Below are 20,848 nucleotides of genomic sequence, written 5' to 3' on the forward strand. Positions count from 1 at the left end.
GACAGTGAGGAACCTGCTTGGGATTCTCTTTCCCTCTCTTCAGCCCCTTACCTGTGCATGCATGCCTGCTCTCTATAGCTCTCAAAAATAACTAAACATTAAAAAAAAAAGAATTTTGTAAATACAAACTCTTTTTGTATACAGTACAATGAATTTCATAGGAGTGCAACTACCTTGCACATCAAGGAAAGATGATTGCAGTATTTCCGAGAGTTCTTTGCTATTTTGGAAAATTAGGTCATTGAAAGATTGGGTTGACATTACATTGATATTATAACACATCAGGGTCAGTTTTCATTTGCAGCAGTCATACTCATCTCTTTGTCTTCTACTGTAACCATTCCTGAACATTTATGCTTCACAGTATGCAGGTCAGGTTTTATATAATTAAGGTTTTATGTTGTTTTCCTTCAAATATTGTGTGTGCGTGTGCATGCATGTGTGTGTAGGTAGGTGGGAGGGTAGGTAGGTATAATCAAGGAAGTTTATTTGAGCATAATGTTAAAGGTGTCAGATTGTGTGGATTGGGAACCATTGCTTTAACCTAATCTGGTTCTGGGTTGAACTGGTAAACCTAGGTTGATCCAAAGACAGTGAAGCCTAGGATTTGTTGAAGAAGGGGTAAGGAGATGCTCTCCCAAAGTCGTGTGGTCTGCATTTATGAGGTAGGCCTGGGACTGTATTGCCATTTTGCTATCTTGAGAGATACCAGCAGGTGGAGAAAAAAAGAAACAGAAGAGGATAGAACTAATTTAGACAGCTGTGGAAACCACTGTGAGCATAGGCTACTTTGCTTATGCTCCGTAGACTCCTGTCTTCAGAGTTCCCTTCTCAGTTTGAAGTCCTAGCTAGACATTTTTAAGAATGTCTAAGTGCCTAAATCTCACCTTAAGCCATTGTAGTGTACAAACAACACAAATGAAAGAGTACAGAGAATTGTTTGACAGGTAGCCCTGTTTTTAAACTGAGCTATTTTTATCTTTTTGCCAGTCTGGGCTTATGACTCCCATTGTATTTTCCCACTTTGAATTTTTTTGTCCTAAGTAGTACCATAAAGTTTAAACATAAGTCAAATACCTCTGGACACTTTTCTATACTGAAGCTATTCTCTGTAGGTTTGTTAGGGAGTTGCTTTTAATATATACTCAACCTAAAAATTCTCTCCATTGTGTACTTCTTTTATGTAAATCTTACAGAACTTAATTGAATTAAGTAGAAGCACTGAATTAGTGGCAATTTCTGATTTGAAAACATACACAGCTCCCTAATATGACACAGTAATCAGACCAAAGCTACTGAACAACCTTGAAATATTTGCTTTGAGTTGATTTGATAATCTGGTTATCATTTGTTTTTTTCTCCTGAGAAACACCAAGAGAAATCAAGAGCAATATTAATTCTTTCTGGGGAATAGTTATGGATTATTGAAAGTCTGGAAAGTAAACTAGTAAATGGCCTCAAATATTGTGATTATTACCATAATTTAAGTATTAGCTAATTAGGTAACTGAATACCAGTGGGATAGTTGGGGGACTTGAAACCTGATTATAATTTAGGATTGTGAAACTTAGGTTGTTAAGATGGTTATTGAAGTGGTTTTGTTTATTTGAAATACCTTTTTTTTTTAAGACAGTAGGGTGAGAAAAACGTAGATAACACCTGTGTTGCATAGTAATACTTGGCATGATTTGCAACAGTTAGAAAAGAGGATTTCGCAGGTGGCACGGGCGGGGAGGGGTCGGACGGTTGGAGGGCTGAGGAAGAGGAACGATTCCATGAGTAGAAACTAGAATCCTACTGATAGCCAGTCCATCTGCAGATTTTGCCTTAGTTTCGACAAAAACCATTCCAGAAATGTCGCTTGCAACCATTTGGCTTCTTGGACATTTAACTCATTTATTTATTTTTAATATCTGTTAAGCGCATGGAATGTACCAGACATTAGAAGTTCAAACAGACAGTTAGCTTTTAACAGTCAGTAGGTTAATTTGAGCTTACAAAGGAACCAATAGAAGAATGGCAAAGGTATCTTCCCAGATAGGAAACACTATTTCCTAAGTAGGAGGAACTAAAAATCAATTAGTGAATCTCTGATCTTTGAGTAATATATTTAAATCTGTTCTTTTGTGAATTCTATAAAATGGAAAAATGAGGTCAAGGAGTGATTAGCACTGCGTGGGTGTGTGGAGGGCAGCGGTATGATAATTATGTTTCACAAACTAATGATGAGAAGCCCAGATACTGTGATCTGTTAAAGTTTAACAAAACGTTGTAGGGATGCTATGACCTGAAGTTCAATTTGACGTAAAACCCAGATGTTAATCCTTAAGATTCTTATATGAACAAAAAAGCCCTTTTGTTTCATTAAGTTAATTGATCTTTCTCAGTGACTGGAAGTGTTAGCTGTATTTGCCCAAAGTATTAATTGCTGTGGTAAAATGACAGAAAGTAGACTGGGGGAGGGGTGAGGGGTGAACGGGGAGTGACAGCTAACGGGTACAGGATTTTGGTGGGGGTGGTGTGTGATGATATTCCTCTGGAACTAGATGGTGGTGGTGGTTAACCAAATTGTGATGTACTAAATGCCATGGAATTGTACACGTTAAAATGGGAATAAAAAAAAGGTCTGGCCCAGCGACCCTTCAGTTTAGAGAAGGGTCAATACAGTGAGTGCGTCAGGACTTTTCATGTAGCTGGCTAGATAGGTTGAGGAAGGAATGTGGGGCATAGGGGGAAAGTGGGTTACTTTTACCAACACCAGCAGAAGATGTGATTCTAGATCTGGTTTATGGTTGTATTGCTCTGATGGCTGGTCACTTCTCGTCTGTCATCCTGGACTATGGGGCAGGGGAGTTGGAGCCAGGAAAGAGCCCACTGGAGTTTTGTGAACAGTGAGCAGTTAGGAAAGAGGGTTTGGGAAAGGGAGGGACGATTCCATAAGTGAAAAGTAGAATTTCTCTGGATTCCTAAACCAGGGTAGTGCGCTAGCTGCTCAGTTCAGGTTCTGCTGGGATTCCGTCCTAAGTTTTGAGCTGTCTTTGCTTAAGGAGCCTCAGCCTACAGGCAGACGTTTATAATTCTACCCAAATTTCCTTGAAAGTTCATAGACTGTCTTATCCAGTCTATCTGATTGTATTTGGACTTTGATCCATTTGCTAACATTCATAGTTGCTTCAAAGTCTTGAGCAATTAGACCCTGGCTTATATAGAAAATAATATGTGAAACCAAAAATGTTTATGTATATAATATATAAATTTTTGCTCATGGTTTGCTCAAGAGAGCTTTAGGAGACTTATCTAAAATGAGAAGGCTAATGCATTTTGTTTTATGCATCTGTACAATACATGATAAAACCTAAGCGTTTTCTGCCTAATACAAAATAATTGAGAGGACTGATGCCAATATCAATGACCTCAATCATGGTAGAGCTTTTCTTGCTAAACTGTTATAAGTAATATCTACAGAGCTGTTGCCAATCCAAATTCATTGTTCTAAAAAGGCCTCATACAATTGTTTATTTAACAGCAAGATACTTCTCAGCAAAGTGCTGTTGTTTGAGCTGAAATTTCTACCACTGGACCAAAAAGACCAAAATTGTTTCACAGCCTATTGTACCTCCTCCTGCTGTGTAATAACCCTGTGCTCCCTAGAGTTTCTGCTCTAAACACTAGTCTCAGTTAGTAAAACCTGTTATTTTCCTTAGTTCATTTATGTTTCTGAGGAAGGTAGGACCGCTTTGGGGAATTATTTCCATTATGTGTGAATGAGGACCACATGGTTTATAAATTGTAGAGTAAGACCCTGAAAATGCACAGGGCAAACATGTTAGAGCCCCACCCTCAACCTACTTGCCATCAGGTGTGACACATTGGACTGAGCTGTAACTATAACCCAAGGTTGTTTAATGGGCTGTGGTGCTTTTCCAATGAAGAGCATGTGATTGTATTTGGTGCAAAGGGCAGAGACTGAGGAAGGAGAGCTGGATTGTAGTAATGGTTCCTAGGTCTAGTGTTGATACAGTGTAGGGTTTAGGCTGGGTGACGCTGTTTGCTCAAGAAAGCAGTTCTATTTGGTGGTGTTTTGTTGTTGTTTCTTTTCTGACCTAGCAGTTCTCAATTGAGGAAAGGGGCTGTTGAAATTATTTGGATAAAATCGGTAAAATTGTTCCTGAGTAACAGGTGTTTTTTTGTCTAAATTATCCAGATAGGTTTCCTAAATGGATCAAATTAATTATTTTTGTTGCCTAGTAATTTTGCAAATTTTCTAGTGAATAGAGGAAAGGATCAGGCTGCCTACCAATTTCTTGCATCTGGAATGTTCATGTGAAGATCCTTAAAGCTGGTATATGTCACAGAAGTAGCTTGGATAAGGGGAAGAAATTTCTATCCTAGCTTATGGGAAGCTAGCTGAGGAGATCATTGCCAAGCAACAGTGGTTCCATTCCATGGTATTCCCTAATGACATCAGCCACCTCTTAATGCGGGTTATGGGTAAGATAGATGGGGCCAGGTTATGTGATGGAGGAGGGGAATGACAGTGTTGGCATACCTGGGTATTGGGTTTGCCTTTCTAAGCTTGCAGTATCTGAGGTACACCGGATGATTCTGACTCAGAGTGGGAGCAAAGAAACACAGTAGTTAGAATTTTTATTTTGTTCCCCCCAAAGCTATGTGGCTTTGAGAAAAATCTAGACATTTGTGATCACAAGAAAATCTCACTGTGCATTGCCCATCTTGTGAGAGGGAGTGATCGTAGGCATTTTAAAAATAGCTCCATTAAATGGGCGACACCTTACTGGAAAGACCTGGATTATAGTCTGTCTGGACTGTAGTCACACTATATCAACCAAAAGTCCTGCTGTGATCATCTTGCCAACTCCCAAAGATTCTTAGAAGAAACCTTTCTGTCCTGGCAGACAGGTGAGTGGATACAATGCAGGAAAAGACACTGTGCCTTGATTGTGGGACCTGGCTTCTTTGTCCCAGCTACTCTACTAATGAGCTGTGTGACCTTGAGCGAAGTCATCTAAGGTCCCTTAAACCTTAGATCCTTTATGTGTAAGATGAGAATAATAGTATCTGTCCTACTTACCTCACAATGAAATAATATATATAAAAATACTTCTGGTGGTAGTCCATACAAATCTTTAGGACCGATAGGGGGCACTTCCATTGGAGAGGGCCTTTGCACTGCCATGGGGCTGACACTTGGGATGGAAATATAAGCGGTCACAACCCAATCATTGTCATTTCAAATTCATGGTCAGCTGCTCCTTTGAGAATTTTTCAGCAATAAAAAAGGATTTTATAGATTAAAAAGTAGGATATCTCAGATACAGAAAATCCAACAAGTTGATGGTTGTAATTATTTCAACCTAGTTGGACAGTTTTTTTTATGACTTGGCTTACTCCTACAATCTCAATAAAAGCCCTCCTAAATTCTTTTTTTTTTTTTTATAAGTTTATTTTGAGAGACAAGAGTGTGAGCAAGGGAGGGGCAGAGAGAGAAAGGAGAGAGAATCCCAAGCAGGTTCCTCACTGTCAGTGAGAAGCCCCATGTGGGGCTCAAACTCACAAACCGGGAGATCATGACCTGAGCCAAAACCAAGAGTAGGATGTTTAACTGACTGAACCACCCAGACAACCCCAAAAGCCCTCCTAAATTCTAAAGGCAGACAAAATTAAACTGTTTAAGAGAAGTTTATATGATAGAATTTCACTTTTAGTATTAAATATACATAAATTACATATATTTGTATACACATGTTATAGTACATTGAGATCTCTTGCACAACCAGGATGTGGCACATATTGACGCTTTTTTTATGAATACGGAGTTTTGAAGTCATAATATTGGATTTTCACCTATGTTGGCTGTATGTGTGATGTATTTGACATAATACTCCCTTGGTCGAGCCTCTTTATTATACTGCTGGGAAATGGGAAAACACACTATAATTCCTAATGATCAATTTGTAAGTTTTTTCCAGGAAGTCACTGTTATGAAGACTGATTGCCTGAATATTTCTTGCTGGCACTACACGAAGTATAGAGTTGGATACATTTATGCTCTGTGAAGAAGTACTTTAACAGGAGTTTGAAAGGCGCCAACTAGATTATAGCAAATAGTGCCCATCAATCTTAGTTTTGTCAGTCTGGATTTGATTTTTTTTTTCTCAGTTGTAACATTTCTAGGCTGAAGAAAAGAGTTCCAATTTTTCCTTCCTTCCTTCCTTCCTTCCTTCCTTCCTTCCTTCCTTCCTTCCTTCCTTCCTTCCAATGAAGTATCTCTTCTTTCATCAAAGACCCAAGATTTCTTCCATCATTTAGTTGTCTCCTTTCTGGGGCTTTTCCAGTTCCCAGATGTGGTAAGCAGAACCCTCAGAAGGAAGAGTGCTGAGGGGGAAAGACGGTAGGATTTGGAGTCAGAAATCCTGGGTTCATGGCCTCACTCTGCCCTTTATCAGCTATAATGAGCCTGAACAAGTCCTTTAAAATGGACTGAGCCTCGGTTGTTTATTAATGTATAAAGTGGAGATGTAAATATCTCCTTTATCCATTTAAAAATAAATCGTCTTCCAGTAGGCCTTGGGTGCCATTTTACAGTGACCCTATTTTTTTCTCATTTTGAAAGGGGCCGTTAGACTAGGAATGTCCATAAGTGCAAGAGGAATCTTTGTATTTCCTTTCCCTTTCTTAGCACCTGATCCTTCGAGTCAGGGTCTGTCCCATGAAATTGTTTTCAAAGATGAGAGCTGTCTCCATTCATGCCAAAGCTACAGCTTGACCTTGCGTAACTTTGTGACCGAGAGGAAGGAGCAAGCATGCTTATCAAGGGGAAGATAACACAAATCTAAAAGGAAGTTATAATATTGAAGACCACAGAATTGAGATTAAAAACTATCTTGACAGCCTGCGGCCCTGAGTTGGAAAGAATAAGATGAAATTTAACTGAGATAAGAAAAGGTTCCTCACTTAAGTTTAATAATAGCTAACATTTATTGAGCAGTGAGGCACTGCTAAGTGTGTGTGTTACATAGTTCTTATGATAGTTGGGATAGGTGCCAGCATTATTACAAAGATGAAGAAATTTAAAGTAACTTGTCCAAGGTTGTTCAGCCATTGGCTATTAGAACCAAATTCCAACCCCTGAGGATTCCAGAGCACACATACTTAATTGCCCACCGAGATGTCCCAAGTCCTAATCCCCAAAACTTGTAACTATGTAACCTTTATGGCAAAAAGGATTTTGCTGATGTGAGTAAATTTACTTTTGTATGGGGAGAATATCTTGGATTATCAGGTGGGGCCAATCTAATCACATGAGTCTTTGAAACTGAGACACTCATCTGTCTGCATTGAGGGAGGAGATAGGAGGAGGGATTCAAACATGGGAACAACTCGACCTGCTGTTGGTGGTTTTGAAGATGGAGGATGGAAGCCACAAGTCAAGGAATGTGGGCAGCTTCTAGAAGCTGGGAACAGCCATCAAGCTGACAATCAGAGAGCAAATGGGGGTCTCAGTGCTGCAACTGCAATGAACTGAATTATACCAACAACCTGAATGAGGAAAGACGTGGATTCTCCCCAGAACCTCTGAGCAGGAACACAGCCTTGATTTTAGCCAAGTGAGACCAATGTCAGACTTCTGATCTATTGAACTGTGTGGTAATTAATTTGTGTTGTTCAGACCATTAAGTGTGTGGTAATTTGTTATGACAAGAATAGAAAACTAATAGAGTTGCATTAGTTTTCTGACAGAAACCTGGTTGGACCTCTGGGGGCTTCTGCTGACCACAGTCTAAATACAGGTGTACCTCAGAGATAGTGTGGGTTCAGTTCCAGACCACTGCAATAAAACAATAAAGCAAGTCAAACGAATTTTTTGGTTTCCCAGTGCATATAAAAGTTATGTTTATACTATAGTCGATGAAGTGTATAATACTAGTATGTCTAAAAAACAATGTTCATACTCGAGCCCACGAAGTGCGAGATCATGACCTGAGCCGAAGTCAGACGCTCAACCGACTGAGCCACCCAGGTGCCCTTATTTTTGTGATATTCTTGATGTGGGGTTTATATATTTTTTGTGAAGCTTACTTCTAGCTGTATTGTTTATTTTTACTGTGAATTGAAACTTTCATATTTTCTAACTAGTTATTGCTACTATAGTGTTAAGCTATTGAATTCAGAATACTTAACCCTTATTTTCCCATTCCACTGGATTTTCTTATTAATCCTGATAATTTTTAAATTGAGTATCTTGGATTTCCCTCGGTAGACAGTTGTAGCATTTGAAAATAATTGCACTTTGTCTTTTCCTTTCCAGTGTTTAAACTTGTCATTTTGTTTTTGTCTCGTCCCATTGACTTATTGGCATTTTGAGTCAGCTGTTTTGACAATAGAGACATTTTTACACAACCTAAACACAAATCACTAAATAATCTTTGTTTTTCCAAAATGAAATAATAACTAGTGCATATCAAGTGTTTATTGCATGCCAAGCTGGTTCTTTGCATTTTACATACATTAATCTACTCCTTAAAACAACCGTATGTAATAATGGCAAACTGAGGAACAGAGACACGAAGCAACTTGCTGAAGGCTGAACAAGGGAGTGGTGCTCAGATTTGAACCCAGGTCATAGTCTTAACTATTTTATTTTTATTGAAAAATACATATATTTATTTTGAGAGGTAGAGGGCGTGCGTGAGCAGGGGAGGAGCAAAGAGAGAGGAGGAGAGAGATCCCCAAGCAGGCTCTGCACTGACAGTACAGAGCCCAACACAGGGCTTGACCCCACGTACAAGATCATGACCTGAGCTGAAATAAAGAGTTGGATGCTCAACCGACTGAGCCACCCAGTGCCTCTTAACTATTTAAAATTGCTTCTAAATGAATAAAACAAAAATGCCTTTCTTAACTTTTCTGACTGTAAAAGTAAGACATGCTTATTACAAAAGATTCAGTCAAATAGGTGTAAACAAAAGGAAAATCATCTCTAAGTTCACTATCCTCTGCAGAATATCCACCGTGAGATAGAATGGTAACTTAATTTCACACCGATGGGTTTTGCATGTAGCTTTTGAGCACTTGTTTATATGCTCCTGATCCTCTGGGGGCACGTGAGTGGCTCACTAAGTGTACAACTTCAGCTCAGGTCATGATCTCACAGCTCGTGGGTTTGAGCCCTATGTCGGGCTCTGTGCTGACAACCCAGAGCCTGGAGCCTGCTTTGGGTTCTGTGTCTCCCTCTCTTTCTGCCCCTCCCCCGCTCATGCTCTGTCTCTGTCTCTCTCAGAAATAAACATTAAAAAAATTTTTATATGCTCCTGACCTGATACTCCGGATTGGAATTTCTTGGTCAAAAAGTTATTCACATTTCAAATTTTGGTGGAATTGTCAAATTGAACTGCTCACTCCAAGAAAGACTGAACTATTTTTTTTAAGGTTGAACTGTTAAACTTTGTTAACCTCATAGGTGAAAATTAGCTCTATTATTTTAATTTGCACATTTATTATAATGTATTTTTATATATTTTAACCATCTTTCTTTTCCTTAAACAATTTTTTTTAAGTTTATTTATTTTGAGAGAGAGAAAGTGTAAGCAGAGGAGGGAGGGGCAAAGAGGGAGAGAGAGAATCCCAAACAGGCTCCACACTTTAAGTGCAGAGCCTGATGTGGGGCTTGAACTCGTGAACTGTGAGATCACGATCTGAGCCAAAAATCAAGAGTCGGACGCTTAACCAACTGAGCCACCCAGGTGCCCCTATTTATTTTCTTAGCGTTCATCTTTTTACTGATTTATAAGCATTGTTTTGTTCTTGTTATATTGGGGCCATTCTGTCTGACGTACATGTTGCAATTTTTTTAACCAGTTTGTCATTATTGTAGAAATAGTGATTTACATTTTCTTATATATCTTTACAACTACCACGTACGGATTTGAAATTACTAATTACTGAGCAGACTCCACTTTCAGCCTCACTCCTTCCGTTAGACTTAGCCCCACAGCCTCATTGGATGCAATGAAGGGTCAGGACTGCCACAGAGGGTTATTGGTAATTCAAAAAAGCTGTTTGACTTCTAGATAAACATTGTGGCCTGCACACTTGTGCAAAGGCTAAACACGTTTAAATCCACATGGGACAGCAGAAGCTAGTGAATTAGAGGTGTCAACAAACATTAGAAAAGGGGAAGCAAATGGACAAGTGGTAACTGACCTAGCTTATAGAGGAAAGTGCCAATAGGCATGCCAGTTTGCACAGCAGAACTCTGCCAGTTCAGGGAGAGAGGGCTCATAACAGGATGATTTGTTGAAAGACTTTAAAAGGAACAATTAAACCGCAGATTCCTTTCCATACGCTACCCTGAAAGAGGACTACCTCTCCTGTACTCCAGAAGTAGAAAGGAAGTTTATTAAGAAATTCAACTAGAGAAGCATCAGACTTAGGAACAAAGGCAGAGAGGATGCACGCTGAAGCACAATCCTGAAAACGACAATTAAGTGAAAATCTACATGCGGAAAACAGACTCCCCTTCGAAACCTTGTCCTCATCCTACCCCCTCTCCCTTCTTGGAACTAGGCTCTCTGGGAAAAAGATTGGAAGATTCTTCTCTGGAGAACCTGTCCAGTCAAAGGCAAAAATCTCTACAGATTCCAACATTTTGGGGGTTTGTGTGTGTGTGTGAAATGGACAGTTACCCTACAGAGATGGCTAGTAGTGAACCGTGCTCGCCCATGCATGCAGAGCTCTAATTGGCTTTTTAGTGTCTTTCTCTTCAATATGAATGGATTCCCCTCTGCCCCAATCAATACTTTAACATGAAAGATAAAGACCCAAATAAGCAACAACAGAGAAACCTGGAGAAAACAGACTATTCAGGGAGCAGAAGAAAATTTAAAGCAAAAACTTACATTCTTCAATAAGATTTTGCATCCCAAGTATGGGGTGCTTTTAAACAACAGCAACAAAAAAGAACAGATTTATAAAAAAAAAAACTCCCAAGAAATTTAAAAATAGAACTCAAAATTTAAAAGTCAATGAATACTAGCAACAATCAAATTGCAAAAAAATTTAAGTACAACTTACAATAGCATAAAAAATATGAACTGTTTAGGGACTAAACCTGACAAAAGATGTGTAAGACCTGTGCACTGAAAACTACAAGAAATTGCTGCAATTAAAGAAGACCTAAATAAATGGACAGGTCTACTTTCTCATGGGTCAGAAGACTCAATATAATTAAAAGGTCAATTCTTGCCAATTGATCTATAAATTTAAGTCAATCCCTATCAAAATCCCAGCAGGGTTTTTTTTTTTTTCCAATTAAAACTTATAACCTGATTCTAAAAATTCATATGAAATGTGAAGGACCCAGAGTAGTCAAAACAACTTCGAAAAAGAACAAAATTGGAGAACTAAAACTATCTGGTTTCAAACTCAGTGGGTGGTGGTACAAGATAGAAATAGATCAGTGGGACAGAATAAAGAACGTAGGGATCTACACATACACTGATGACTATTTTACAAAGATGAAAAGATAGTTCAGTGGCGAAAGCATAGTTTTTTCAATAAATGTTGCTGGAACAATAGGATATACAAAAGCGAAAAGCAACAACAAAAGAACTTCTAATGCATATGCTGTACCACATACAAAGATTAATTCAAGGTGGGTCATAGATCTAAATGTAAAAAAGAGCTAAAACTATAAACCTTGTAGGTAGGGGTGCCTGGGTGGCTCCCTCGGTTAAGCGCCCAACTCTTCAACTCAGGTCATGATCTCACAGTTGTGGGATCGAGTCCCACAGCGGGCCCCACGCTGATGGTGTGGAACCTGCTTGGGATTCTCTCTCTCCCCCTCTCTGCTCCTCCCCTGCTCATGCTCTCTCTCTCTCCCCCAAAATAAATACACTTTAAAAAGAAAACACCTTGTATACAAAAACAGGAGAAAATCTTTGTGACATTGTTAAGATTTCTTAGTTACAACACCAAAAGCACGATCTATAAAAGAACAAACTCTTAAATTGGACTTCATCAAAATTAAAAACTTCTGCTCTTGGAAAGAATGAAAAGAGAAGCCATGGACTAGGTGAAAATATTTGCAATGTATGTATCTGATAAAGAACTTGTATCTAGAAAATATAAACAACCTTCAAAACTCAATATAAAAAAACAACCCAATTAGGGGTGCCTGGGTGGCTCAGTGGTTAAGCGTCCAACTTCAGCCCAGGTCACGATCTCACGGTTCATGAGTTCGAGGCCTGCGTAGGTTCTGTGCTGACAGCTCAGAGCCTGGAGCCTGCTTTGGATTCTGTGTCTCCCTCTCTCTCTGTCCCTCTCCTGCTCGTGCGCTCTCACTCTCTCAAAAATAAGTAAACATTAAAAAAATTTTTTAAAAACAACCCAATTAAAATGTCCAAAAGGTTAGAATAGAGATTTCACCAAAGAAGATCTATGAATGATCAATAAGCACATGCATAGATGCTTAACATCATTAGTCACTGGGGAAATGGAAATTAAAACCACAGTGAGATACCACTCCATACCTATTAGAATGGCTAAAATTGAGACGACTGACCATATTCAATGTTGGTGAGGATGTGGAGGAACCAGAACTCTCATACACTTCTGGTGGGAATGTAAAACACTTTGCAAAAAGTGTTTCAACACTTTGCAAAAAGTATTTGACAGTTTCCTAAAAGTTAAACCATATACCTGCCATATGACCCAGCCATTTACTTCTGGAGAAAAGAAAGAACATGTCCACAAAATGATTTGTACACAAATGTTCATAGCAGCTTTATTTGTAATAGCACAAAATTGAAAACAGCCACATGTCCATCAACAAGCGAATGAAAAAAAAAATGGTGGTATATTCTTACCTAGTGTCACTTCTGCCATGCTGTAAGCCTGCCCAGATTCAAGGGAAGGGAACACAGACCACACCTCTCACTGCCAGGAGTGTCAGAGTCACAATGTAAGAAGGACATGTACGATGAGAGAGATTGTTGAACATGCCACAGTGTCTGATGTATGTTCCCTCGGAAATGCTAACTCTTTTTAAAGACCTATGCCACATGTCAAACTGCAAACACAAAGAATCATTGTCCCATAGCTTGGTACAGTGCTTATGTTTCTTGAAAGCCCATTAACTAGAACAATTCTGCCTCTACTTAATGAAAGCTCATTTCTGAGAGGCAATAGAATGTGTTTTATCATAAACTAAGTGTTCTTTAAGAACTTCCTGAGCTCAAAGAAATGCAGTACAAGATTGTGGCTTGAGGGTCAGATGTGAAAATTGTAGTTAGCTTAGGTCAACACTTATGGATACTCTTTTTGATAGAGTATTTCTGGTTGCCAATCATGTCTGAGCACAGACACAGATATTGCACAACTGACTCCAGAAATCGGGCCCATGTGGCTGTTAAACTAGCTCCTCAATTGGAAAATGGTAGAGAAAAAGAAATTTAACCTTCCTTTTCAATAGGGACTGGTAACCAAATGGCCTCAGATGATGCATAAAAATCTTGATTTTACCAAACAATACCTGCCAATCATGTAGTAGGATTGATAGATTTAGCAAGTCAACATTCTGCAACATCCCTAACTCAGGCAATAGTTATCAATGGTGCTAAAAGCATTAGGTGTATGGTTGATGGGAGACTGTATGTTCATATAAAGCCAAAGTGAGGCTGTACGGATTACTTCCTAGGTGCAAGGGAAACAATGTAACTCTCCCATCATAGGATCAGAAAGTTAGCACCTTTATCCAGTGGTTGATCTTAGCATCAATAATGGTAGGTCGACCAGATGGTACCTGTTTCCTGATGTGATACAGAGGTGAAGTAAACATTACCTATGATGTATAGTCAAACTTGACTCCATGAAACTTTAATTTTTAGTTGATAAGCAATATGGAAAACGGGGGAGCAAACTAATTAACAAGTATCCAGAAAAATCCAAAAGATGCCATGGCCCACAGTGCATCTAGCCTGGTCTAGTTGATAGGACAGGTTGTAAAGAAAAAAGAAACTGTTTTCAGTTTAGAAGAGAAAACTGTTATTATAAAGCAATTATAATAGTCATAACCATTATAAAACAATTACATATTGATTAAACCAGATTTCAGGGATTACTGAAGAAATATGAATATGGATTGGTATTAGTCAAGATAAAACTTCATTTATATGGAAAAGTAGGAATGGTCAAATAAAAAAAAAGCCAGGTTATAAAATAGCATGTACAATATGGTCTGATTTTTGGTACGAAAAATACAGAGATATACACATGCGAATGGATTGTCTGCACTGGAACACTTAGGAGAATAAAGGGGGTGCTCTTGCCACTTATGCTCGGACAACTGGGTCTCCCAGGTGAGCCAGGAGGCATGGCCTGTCGACAAGCAGCTGTTCTCAAACATCGGGCAAGCAGCAGTGTGACAGAATTGCCTGGGGGGTCGGGGTGGTAGTGGAGGGAGGCATGTGTCAGGAGGACTCCTAGGCCCCATCCCCGGAGATTCTGACTCAGTAGGTCTGGAATGGGCCCAACAACTGGCCTTTTTCCTAAGTGCCCAGGTTATTCTGCTGCTGGAAATGGTGAGGGAACGGAGCTTGCCCCACAGCAGTTTTGGTTGACATCACCACCAGGCAGGGACTGGCTGATCTTTGTGGAAATGTTTAACTGAATTTTTCTTTCTTTCCTTCTTCCCTTCCTTCCTCCCTTCCTCCTTTCTTCTCTCACTTCCTTTTTTCCTTTCTTTCTTAGTGAGTCACTCGGATATCTATCAAATGGCCATTAAAGGAGACGGGAAAACACACTGGTTAGAACTGATGATAGAACTAGTTTGAGTACCAGCTGTAGCACTTATTAGCTGTATGATATTAGGTATGCTTCTTAACATCTCTGTTTTCTCGTAGGTAAAATAGGAATAGTGATAGGGTTGTTATGTGGGTTAAACAAGATAATACATTTATAGCACATAGTAAGTCTCAGTAAACAGTAGCGATGCACGTCATCACTGTTACCGTTATGAACAAGCCGCAAATGCACTGTGCTAACCTTGGAAGTGCTGCGTATGTTATCTTCTGCCTTTCAGATAGAGAGTGTTTCCTGGAAAGCAAAACGAACACCTCTTCCCATTCTTGCTTGGTGAATAGCTTATTGCCGCACATCTGTTCCCTGGCAGCCCCTGAGAAGTCTGTGGGACAGTTGAGCCTGAGTCTTTGGGGGATGGGAGACCTACACGGCACATCCGCTTCAATGTTTTGCTCTGAAGTCTCGGGCGTGGTTACCATGGAATGGAAAACTGAGGACAGGGACTAGAAGAAAGTTCTCCAGTCTTTGGAACTCAACTTGTCCTTTCTGACTATGTTTTGTTTCTTACCCAAGGTAAGTCTAAGGAGGCAGGATTTTCTTGGCCACGTGATTATTGCTGCCTACTAAGGGAAGGTGATTTCTTTTTAAAGATTCCTGCTGTTTTCTTAGAGGGTAGACACTTCTGTCTCTGCAGAGGCTGTGCTCCATTATTTTTTTTATTTATTTTTTTACATTTTATTTATTTATTTTATTATTTTTTTAATTAAAAAAAATTTTTTAATGTTTATTTATTTTTGAGACAGAGAGAGACAGAGCATGAACAGGGGAGGGGCAGAGAGAGGGAGACACAGAATCTGAAACAGGCTGCAGGTTCTGAGCGGTCAGCATAGAGCCCGACGCAGGGCTCGAACTCACAGACCGTGAGATCATGACCTGAGCCGAAGTCAGACGCTTAACTGACCAAGCCACCCAGGCGCCCCACATTTTATTTATTTTTGAGAGAGAGAGACAGAGCACAAGTGGGGGAGAGGCAGAGAGAGAGGGAGACACAGAATCTGAAGCAGGCTCCAGGCTCTGAGCCATCAGCACAGAGCCCGATGCGGGGCTCGAACTCACAAACCGTTAGATCATGACCTGAGCCGAAGTTGGACGCTTAACTGACTGAGCCACGCAGGTGCCCCGGCTGTGCTCCATTATTGAAGTTCCTGGGTTTGTTTCTTCCATTCTGAGACAGGAAGCAGAACATCCATAGGAAGCAAGTAGCAGTTCTGTCTCCATTTGGACTCATTTGGTGGGGAGAGGGAAGAGGGTTGGTTTTTATTTTATTTTATTTTATTTATTTGTTTGTTTTGTTTTTTGTACCTCTTTTCTATCACATTATCACCTACATTTTTTCAAAAGGCATCATTTGACATATGGTCTGATAAAATATTTGAAATAGGAATTGTCCTAAAAACCCCAAGGCTTCTGGTTACTGTGTGCCCTACCTCCCAAAGGGGTCTGACCAACTTTGTTCAAAGACATGTGGGGGATCAGAAAGGGTGCCCCAGGTGTGTCCTACTTTACATTATGTAAGGCCCAGGGGCAATTTTACCCTGAAGCTAAAGAAAATTAATCTTCAGCACCCCTCACTTTCCAGGGCCTGGCCTCTTCTAAGGCACAAGGAGGGGACCTAGTGATGTGTTCCTGCGTTTGTATAAATAGCAAAAAATAAGATTTTTTTGCATTGTTTCCCATTCAAGATGATCTTAAAAATTTTTATAAGCTGTAGGCCCTGCAAATCTGGATCCATTCTTGACAAGGGTTTCCTCTCTGTCCACGCCTGGTGGATTTCACCCTTATATAACCAGAGAGTGAACAACTCCAGCTCCAGGCCAGGGCACACTGGAATGCCAGGGATCATGAGGAACATGAGGAGAGAGGCGCATTCACCACCCAGTTCACTGCTGGATGCAGAGAAGACTGCAAACTGGAACCAGAGCAGAAGTGGGAGAAATGAACTACAGACTCAGTATCTGGTAGAAGGAGTTCCCTTTTCAGAGCGGTAGGTAGCGAGTGGCACTAGTCAGTCACCTGTTTCAAAGTCTTGGAGAAACATTAATAAGCTACTTTCCAATCTGCCTCAAATAAAAGTACCATTGCCTGTGCGCTGAGCCATCCTCACCCCCAAGCCCTGGAGGGGCTGTGCTGTGCAGGGGAGGGAGTCATCGATCAGTCCGAACCCCAGGCGCTCTGCTGAGCGGCCATGGGACTTTGGCAAGTTTTTGATCCCTTGGAGCCTCACTTTGTTCATTATTTATTTATTTATTTATTTATTATTTATTTATTTATTTATTTTGATAACATTAATTTCTGCTCTGATCTTTATTATTTCCTGTCTTCTGCTGGTTCTGGGTTTTATTTGCTGTTCTTTTTCCAGCTCCTTAAGCCGTAAGGTAAGGTTGTGTATCTGAGATCTTTCTTCCTTCTTTAGGAAAGCCTGGATTGCTATATACTTCCCTCTTATGACTGCCTTTGCTGCAGCCCAGAGGTTTTGGGTTGTGGCTATTATTTTCATTGACTTCCATATACTTTTTAATTTCCTCTTTAACTTCTTGGTTAGCCCATTCATTCTTTAGTAGGATGTTCTTCAGTCTCCAAGTATTTGTTACCTTTCCAAATTTTTTCTTGTGGTTGATTTCGAGTTTCATAGCATTGTGGTCTGAAAATATGCACGGTATGATCTCGATCTTTTTGTACTTACTTAGGGCTGATTTTTGTCCCAGTATATGGTCTATTCTGGAGAACATTCCATGTGCACTGGAGAAGAATGTATATTCTGCTGCTTTAGGATGAAATGTTCTGAATATATCTGTTAAGTCCATCTGGTCCAGTGTGTCATTCAAAGCCATTGTTTCCTTGTTGATTTTTTGATTAGATGATCTGTCCATTGCTGTGAGTGGGGTGTTGAAGTCTCCTACTATTATGGTATTACTATCGATGAGTTTCTTTATGTTTGTGATTAATTGATTTATATATTTCGGTGCTCTCACATTTGGCGCATAAATGTTTACAATTGTTAGGTCTTCTTGGTCGATAGACCCCTTGATTATGATATAATGCCCTTCTGCATCTCTTGATACAGTCTTTATTTTAAAGTCTAGATTGTCTGATATAAGCATGGCTACTCCGGCTTTCTTTTGTTGACTATTAGCATGATAGATGGTTCTCCATCCCCTTATTTTCAGTCTGTAGGTGTCTTTAGGTCTAAAGTGGGTCTTTTGTAAACAGCATATAGATGGATCTTGTTTTCTTATCCATTCTGTTACCCTGTGTCTTTTGATTGGAACATTGAGTCCATTGACGTTTAGAGTGCTGAAAGATATGAATTTATTGCCATTATGATGCTTGTAGCGTTGGAGTTTCTGGTGGTGTTCTTTGGTCCTTTCTAATCTTTTGTTGCTTTTGGTATATATATTTTCATCTTTTCTTCACTCAGAGAGTCCCCCTTAAGGTTTCTTGCAGGGCTGGTTCAGTGGTCACAAACTCCTTTAATTTTTGTTTGGGAAACTTTTTATCTCTCCTATTTTGAATGACAGCCTTGCTGGATAAAGAATTCTTGGCTGCATATTTTTCTGATTCAGCACACTGAATATATCCCGCCACTCCTTTCTGGCCTGCCAAGTTTCTGTGGATTGGTCTGCTGCAAACCTGAGCTGTCTTCCCTTGTAGGTTAGGTACTTTTTTTTCCCTTGCTGCTTTCGTGATTCTCTCCTTGCCTGAGTATTTTGTGAATTTCACTATGATATGCCTTGCTGATGGTCGGTTTTTTTTGAATCTAATGGGAGTCTTCTGTGCTTCCTGGGTTTTGATGTCTGTGTCTTTCCCCAGGTTAGGAAAGTTTTCCACTATGATTTACTCATATAACCTTTCTACCCCTATTTCTCTCTCTTCCTCCTCTGGGACCCCTATGATTCTGATGTTGTTCCTTTTTAATGAGTCACTGATTTCTCTAATTCTTAAATCGTGCTCTTTTGCTTTAGTCTCCCTCTTTTTTTCTGCTTCATTATTCTCTATAAGTTTGTCCTCTACATCGCTGATTCTCTGTTCTGCCTCATCCATCCTTGCTGCCACTGCATCCATCCGTGATTGCAGCTGTTGTAGCATTTTTAATTTCATTCTGGCTATTTTTTACTTCTTTTATCTCTAAAGAAAGGGATTCTAATCTTTTTTCGACTCCAGCTAGTATTCTTATTATAGTGATTGTAAATTCTGGTTCAGACATCTTGCTTGTATCTGTGTTGGTTAAATCCCTGGCTGTCGTTTCTTTGTGCTCTTTCTTTTGGGATGAATTCCTTCATTTTGTCATTTTGAAGGGAGAAAAAGAATTAATGAGGTAGAAAAATTGAAATAAAAAAAATTAAAATTAAAAAAAATTAAAATTAAACACACACACACACACACACAAATCCAATAGATGATGCTAGATCTTAGGTGTGTTTTGGTCTGGGTGTTGAAAGTGGTTTGACAGATTAGAGAAATGAAAAAAAAAGGGGGGGGAAGGAAATCATTTGAGAATTTGAAAAAATGAATACACTAAAGTAGACTAAAATGAGATGATGTGGGTAAAACAGAATTTGAAAAAATATACACAAAAGTAGAGAATATAGTAGAAACAAATTAAAAATATTTTTAATAAAATTAAAAAGAAATATGAATTTTTTCATTTTCTGTATTTAAGAGAAAAGAAAAGAAATGAAAAAGAGAAAAAAGAGAAAAAAGAAAAAAGAAAAAAAATTGAAAATTTGAAAAAGTGAATACACTGTAGTAGACTGAAATAAAATATGGGAGTAAGATAGAATTTGAAAAAATTACATAAAAGCAAAGTTTATAGTAATAAAAGTTAAATAAAAAAAAATATTTTTAAAAGGGGCGCCTGGGTGGCGCAGTCGGTTAAGCGTCCAACTTCAGCCAGGTCACGATCTCGCGGTCTGTGAGTTGGAGCCCCGCGTCGGGCTCTGGGCTGATGGCTCAGAGCCTGGAGCTTGTTTCCGATTCTGTGTCTCCCTCTCTCTCTGCCCCTCCCCTGTTCATGTTCTGTCTCTCTCTGTCCCAAAAATAAATAAACGTTGAAAAAAAATTTAAAAAAAAATTTTTTTAAAGAAATTGAAAGTAAAAATGAATTTTTTCTCTTTGTGCATTCAAGAAAAGAAAGGAAATGAAAAAGAAAAAGAGAAAAAGAAAGAAAAAAAAGGAAATTGTTTAAAAATTTGAAAAGGTGAGTACACTGAAGTAGACTAAAATAAAATGATGCAAGTAGAATTTGAAAAAAATTACACAAAAGTAAAAAATATAGTAATAAAATTAAAGACAGATATTTTTAATAAAAATTGAAAATAAAAATGAGTTTTTTCTTCTTTCTGTATTCAAGAAAAAGAAAAGAATTGTAAAAGAGAAAAAGGAGAAAGAGAAAAAAAAGAAAAAAAAATTGAATAGATGAACCTGCTAACAGATTGAAGTAGGACTGAAATTGCTTCATTTTCCCCTAGAGGTCAGTCCATGTAGCTGTTTATAGTCCATAAATTAGCCGGCAGTGAGGCTTGTGTCCTTGAAGAACAAAGTTGGCCCAAGTGGGCGGGGCTCGGTGTAACAGCTCCACTCTCCACTAGATGGCGCTGCTAGCCTACTGGGGTGGATTGTTGCTGTGCTCGTAGGTGCGCATGCGCATGCGCAGGAGCCGTGAAAAATGGCGCCACCCAGCCAGCCAGTCTGTTCTCCCGGATCAGCAATTGCGCACCGGTTCTCCGTCTTCAGCTCTTGTCCACTCCCCGCTTTTTCACTCTCCATGATCAGGCCCCAGGCAGTACCTCTCTCCCAAGTTTTGTCTCAGATGCGGCTGTTTTCCCGTGCCCCTTACTTCTGAAGGACTGCGGCTTTGATCCGGTCCGCCCTTCTGCGGGAGGGTCTCACCGAACAATGGCCGAATGAGCAATGGCCAAATGTCGGCTGCACCCAGGAACGCTTGCCGACCCTGCTGTTGCCGGTGCCC

This window comes from Prionailurus bengalensis, chromosome A3 (assembly GCF_016509475.1).
Source record: "Prionailurus bengalensis isolate Pbe53 chromosome A3, Fcat_Pben_1.1_paternal_pri, whole genome shotgun sequence".
NCBI classification, from domain to species: domain Eukaryota; kingdom Metazoa; phylum Chordata; class Mammalia; order Carnivora; family Felidae; genus Prionailurus; species Prionailurus bengalensis.